We start from the raw sequence: 6,000 nt of genomic DNA on the forward strand, positions 1-6,000 counted from the left end.
TGTAGAGAGAGCCTGTTCTGTACTGTGTTATGATTATAATCCAAATGACTTGAATACCATACTAGTGTTCACAGACCCTCATACACTAGATTTAAATCTCAATTAGGATTTGGCATGGTGCAGCCTGCTGATTTCAGCTCAGCAGAAAGAGCCTCATTAATTGCACACGCACCACCTCTTATTGCCAATGCCCCACCCTTGTCTAGAGAGTACTTCCTGTGCAGTAGGCACTCTGCATGTCCTGTAAACTGCGAACAGCAGCTGAAAGTTTGACTTTCTCATAAATATATTAGTGGCTTCGCTGGTAACTCTTGCTCACGGCCCCACAACTGACTTGCTGATGCGGGCTCCTCTGCCAGTCTCTATCTCAAGATGGTGTGATGGAACTCTGAGCTGTTCAGAAGCCACCTGTGTAGCATGTGACAAGAAAGCCTCTAGGTATTGTGATCTCTGTATGAACCCATCCTCCGAGATGCTCATGAATTGGTCTCTGTAGTATAGCATCTTCGGCGGCTTAGGCCAAAAAGACTCCATTGTAGTAAACAGTGTTCTGTAGTACAATTGCTAAGTAGTTTTTAATGCGCAGGATCCATGAGGCCTTGAAGCTCCATGCATGGGTGACAAAGGCATTTATTTTTGTGACGAGGAGCTACGTGCACTGGCCTGCAGTCACCACTTTGAAATGGGATTTTCCTAGATCATGGGGGCACGTGGTGATGATCTTCACGCCACTCATGAGCCAATAATGCACCCAGACATCAGCAGTACTATATGCACAACAATTTGTCGTGTAGTTGTCCCTGTATTGCAAGAGATGAAGCCATGGTTGGGTGGCGCTGTGAAGCTCGCACAGTTGTAGGCCACCACGTGGTTATTCCAGTGACAACATACACAACGACAGTTGAAATGAATTATGAAGATGTCGTTTGCAGCAACAAGAAAAACCACCTCATTGGGATTGGCGGCTTTTGGATTACCTACAAGCCTGAGCTATCATCAGGTTTGCTTGTACCTATCAAAAAGCCCTCCTTAGGGGGCCTCCAAGGTACACAGATGTTTGAAGCTGAGATATGCATGCTAGAAAGGGTACAACATCCAAATCTGGTTACCCTCTTTGGTTACCATGCCAACGATTTTTCATAATGAAAAATTCCTTATTCAGAGCTTTTTTCCGGGAAGGAAGCTTCGAGAATTTGATACATGGTCTAAGGAGAGGCAGAGTCAGCAGGACGGTAATGCTTAGAATTGCACTTAATATTGCTGAAGCACTAACTTATTTACATTATGAATGTATGCCAAGAGTGTTTCATCATGACATCAAGCCTAGCAACGTTCTACTTGATACTAGCTTGAATGTAGTTCTCTCAGATTTTGCACTGCTGGCTAAACTTCTGAATGCATCAAAAACACATGCAACTATAGACATGGTAGAAACATTTGGATATGTTGCACCAGAGTATCCAGTGCCATGCTGCCTTTCAGAAAAGACAAATGTCTATAGCCATTGTCTACTACCTTCGGAGATTTTGTGTGGAATGAAGGCATTCGATTTTTACTTCTCTTTCTATAGAAAAGGAAAGCCTTTAGATATTTTGGCTCCAGGATTGTCAGTACAATGGCTGCAATTTGCACAGACAGATGATGTTTAACATGCTGGTAGATGCACCATGACCTCCCTCTCAGTCAGACCAACAATGAGTGCGGGTTATTGATATCCTCAAAGCGATGGGCTAGTAGTCGGAATTGATCGAGTCTCAAAAGCATCGATGTTTGCTGAGGCACTGCACCCCTAGTGTCACAATCAAGAATGCCCTTAACCTTGCTAATGTTGACCTCACTCCATGACGTTCGAAATGCTGTTAATTACAATTCCTCTGTTGATGGTCAAACTGGTCCAAGAGGGGCTCCAATTTATGTTGCTTGCATGGATTCCAATGACTCGTCTCCTTTGATAAGTTCCATGTGCTCGGTAGCAATGTCCCAAGAGTTACAGATGCTACGTATGAAGAAAGTGCCACAATTGATTTGATTCCTCCAATATTCTTGCAAACAATATTCAAATCCTGGGAGGTCACTGGCTTCTCGGCTCGATGAAACGTGTTTTCATGATGACCAATAGAGCCTTTCTAGAGAATCCGCTTCTTTGATGCTCATAGCAGACATGATGGAAACAAGGCCATTAATGGCCAACGAAACAGACAGTGAAGTCAAAGTAGCATTCAAATGGAACACTTTCTACACTCTTTTGAGGCATATAATGGGCTACGGACTTCCTGTAAGGCTGTATAGGAGCTCTATCGATCATGATGTTTGGAAAATCCTCTCTAAAACAACCCATCTTCAAGCTGATACATCAAGGGACACTTTTCATAGATGTTCTTCCTGCAATGTTGGCAACGTGTCTCCTTGTAGCAAAAACCAAGTGCTTCAATTGTAATAGCAACGTGACCAGAGATGAATGCCATCCACTTGACAATGTCCTCATCCATAATGCAGATGGGATTCACTCACAAATTACAAGAATTGATGTGGCCCCTCGCCCTTCTGAACAAACACCTACGGCAATTCTTGCTGCCTTAATATCCCCAAATCTGTTTCACCTGTATCTTAGTTCCCTCTTTGCTGCCCTCTTCGTTGTCCCAGGGATTCAGCATTGGTAGCCATATTCATAATCATAATGGCCTATATGGTTTCTATCAGTTAATTTCCTTGTAGGGGATTTATCAATAGAAGCTATACCCGGCAGCAGTCTTTCAAGACCTGAGGGAAGTGAGCCTATCGGCAGTCGAGGTTAGGGATGTCGGATAACTTTCGCCACATGATAAATTTGTGCAATCAACAGAAGCATATACCCGGTAGCAATCTTTCAAGACCTGAGGGAAGCCGGCCTGTCATTGGTCAAGGATACGGACGATGCACAACTTTCGTCACACGATAGGGTTACACATATTATGCTTCTTGGAGAGCTTCTCTCTCCTTTGATGAATATGCTAGCAGCTAATGGAGCCATCTTATGTCAAGGATACGGAGGCGGCACAAATGTCATCCCCAAATGAAACATGAGAGACTATCCGCTTGTGCTGCTTGTGCCAAATGTTTGCAACTATTGCTTTTGACACTTCCCCAAGTGCAGGCCAACCGTCTTGCTGGCATTCAACCTCATTGTGATGGAGATTCAACAGGCTAGGGCTATGGGCTGGCCTCTTTGACACCTGCTCCTTCCCCGTTGCAAAAGCTTTTCGTCGGCCTCTACTTTCTCGGAGGCTTCCTCACAAGCTCAAACGACCTTATCAGCAATCATTTTCTGAGCGGAATTGATCGTGGCCAAGCCTCCACGCAATAGGTGACGCATCTCATCCTCCGCTGCCACAGAGAGAGTGGTGAATCTAGTACAATGTCTTGAGTACAACTAAAACCAAAAAACAGGGGGGGGGGGGGGGTGAGTTTAGAGGAAATCCCTCATCGATTGGTGGCGAATCTCGTCAAGTACTTTGATTGGGCGCCTCACATGTTGAGCTAGGGTGATCTGGATCCTCTACTGCAGCCTCGTCTGATATTGTGAAGCCCCCCGTGATCGTGGTTGTCTGGATCTCCCTAGATCAATCGCCCGATCGATCAACATAGCTCTGGTGTGGGTGTGATATGAAGCTGAACTTTGCTGTGGTGAGCACTCCTCTGGCTGCTCATTGTCTGATGTAAAGAAATTTGTCATTTGCCTCTGAGACTGGTTCTCCCCTGATGTCCTTGGATGTTCTTTAGATGTTGGTGGTGTTAGAACTTCCAGATTTGAGCAACTGTCAATAACATACTCATAAGAGCCCTTGGAGTAGGATCTTTTCTCTTAAAGAGAAAATCTTACAACAGTTGCACTCGTTCCTTGATAGTGCTATGTACACATTCCGCAGTCATGGTGCTCACATACAAGCAGGTGGGAAGGTCGGGCGCGCCAAAATGAGCGTGCAGCTTTTTGGAGGTAAACAAGTGATAAAATCACCAGGTCTGCAAGGTATGATAATTTTTTTTTTTTGACATGTAATTTTTCAAGCCCCCTTTCATATGCTTTGTCTAATGCAATTAATTTATATAATTTGCCATATATAACGTTAACTTAAAGGTATAAACACAAAAAATGACAGGCAATTTTGAGATTCTAACATGTCAAATAACATGAGTTTTTTTAAAAGCACTTGTTTTGATAGGCAAAATAGCACTTGACAAAAAAAATTAGGCGTCAATTTTAGGCCTTGATCTGAAGCTAAATCCCACTTTAAAATCTCTACATCTCTAAGCTTTAAAAAAAAAACATAAGCAGATAGAATTGATTAATTAAAAAAGCACCCTTAAGCTCTAAACCCTAACTTTAGATCCTTATGCTCTACACCCCACTTTAAAATTTCTACATTTTTAAGCTCTAGAGTCCCTTTTACAAATTTAGAATTGTAGATTCCTAAGTTGTAAATCCCACTTCTAAAGCTTAAAAGTTCTAAGTCCTAAAACTCTAGCCTCTCAGGATGACACTCCCCATGTAACATTTTCACTTTCTTTAATTCAATGTTTTACTTTTTTATAATAAAAAGACTATAAGTCCTCATTGGATCATTGGAGGCCGTACTTCAAAAGTTCTACATCTTTAAGTTCTAAACTTAGCTTTAAAATCTCTAAAAATAAAAATAAAAAATCTTTAAAAATTAAAGCTCTGAAGGATAAATTCCTTCCATAAAGTTTTAACTAACAAAAATGACAACTTTAGTGTATTATCTCAAATTTCAAGGTGTGAACGAAAAGGGTGGGTAAAAGAACTTCTCAAATTTCAAAATGAAAAGGTGACTCGTGGGATTTGTGGAACCTCTAAGGCTTTATCATTTAACATGTAAGTTGTCAACATTTCATGCTTTCAAAGGCATTGGACAACCCAAAATCTTTTCCTTGATATATGAGCGTTCATTTCATATTTCAAAACTTAAGACATGTCCATCATTAGATTTACACACTCTTCATTTCAATGAGTGACCACTATCTTATTTCAACCAATCAACATTTTTGATCTATCAGAAAATGTTTAAAAATACAACTCAACCTTTTTGCTATTTTAGTCAGCAAAAAGAGAAGACAACGCTATAGCCTTTGCCCTTTGGGCAGGCCAAAAAAGGAGAATAGTAATCTTGAGAGTCATTAAAGCAAAGCAAACTAATACTCCTTGGATAACCACATTCATAATATTAGGATTCTTTAGTTTACAGTGCATGTATACATTGCCCTGGACATATAGGTTTTGGTATGTATGACTGCCTGCAACACTTGTTCAAAGAAAGACAACACAACTCTAAGCCCTTGCCAACATTGATGCATATATTCAGTCGACAGTGCCAACCGTCCTACATACGCCTTGTTCTCCTTACCCGTATTATGAAATAGGTACAATTGTGGTGGTATGATTATCCTTATTGGACTCCTTGGTACTCAAAGAATGGAATTCCACACTTGCGCTAAGGTTGGTTTTATAATGAAGGGGAAACCTTGTGCGCTTCTAGCATTTGTGTGTGTGTGTGTCTTTTTCTTTTCCCCCACTTGGTATAGGGAGGAACTGGCTAGTCTTTTGCATATCATGGTTGTACTCCCCTACACATATAGCTCCACACCAATCAGAGTTACCAACCCTTATACACATTTTAAACACCAACATGTTAGTATCTTTTATTCAATAGCAAGTTTTTAAAGCACTTTTGTCCTCTTTTTTAGAAACCTAGAGGACATTTGTCTTATACATGTTTTGAACACCCACATGTTAGTAGGTCCTACAAATTTTGAAAAAGAAAATGACGGCGAATCTTGGCAAATGTGGAAAAAAGCGAGATTGGCCGTGGAGGACTCGATTGCAGCATGTAGAGAGAAATGAAATGTTATATTAACGCCTTCAAAAGGCTAGAATGACCTATGAGACCAAAATGATACAAAAGTGGTGAATCTGTTGCAATGTCTGGGTACCTTAGTACTAAAGTA

Source organism: Adiantum capillus-veneris, chromosome 27, assembly GCF_014529385.1.
Source record: "Adiantum capillus-veneris isolate H3 chromosome 27, ASM1452938v2, whole genome shotgun sequence".
Taxonomy (NCBI): domain Eukaryota; kingdom Viridiplantae; phylum Streptophyta; class Polypodiopsida; order Polypodiales; family Pteridaceae; genus Adiantum; species Adiantum capillus-veneris.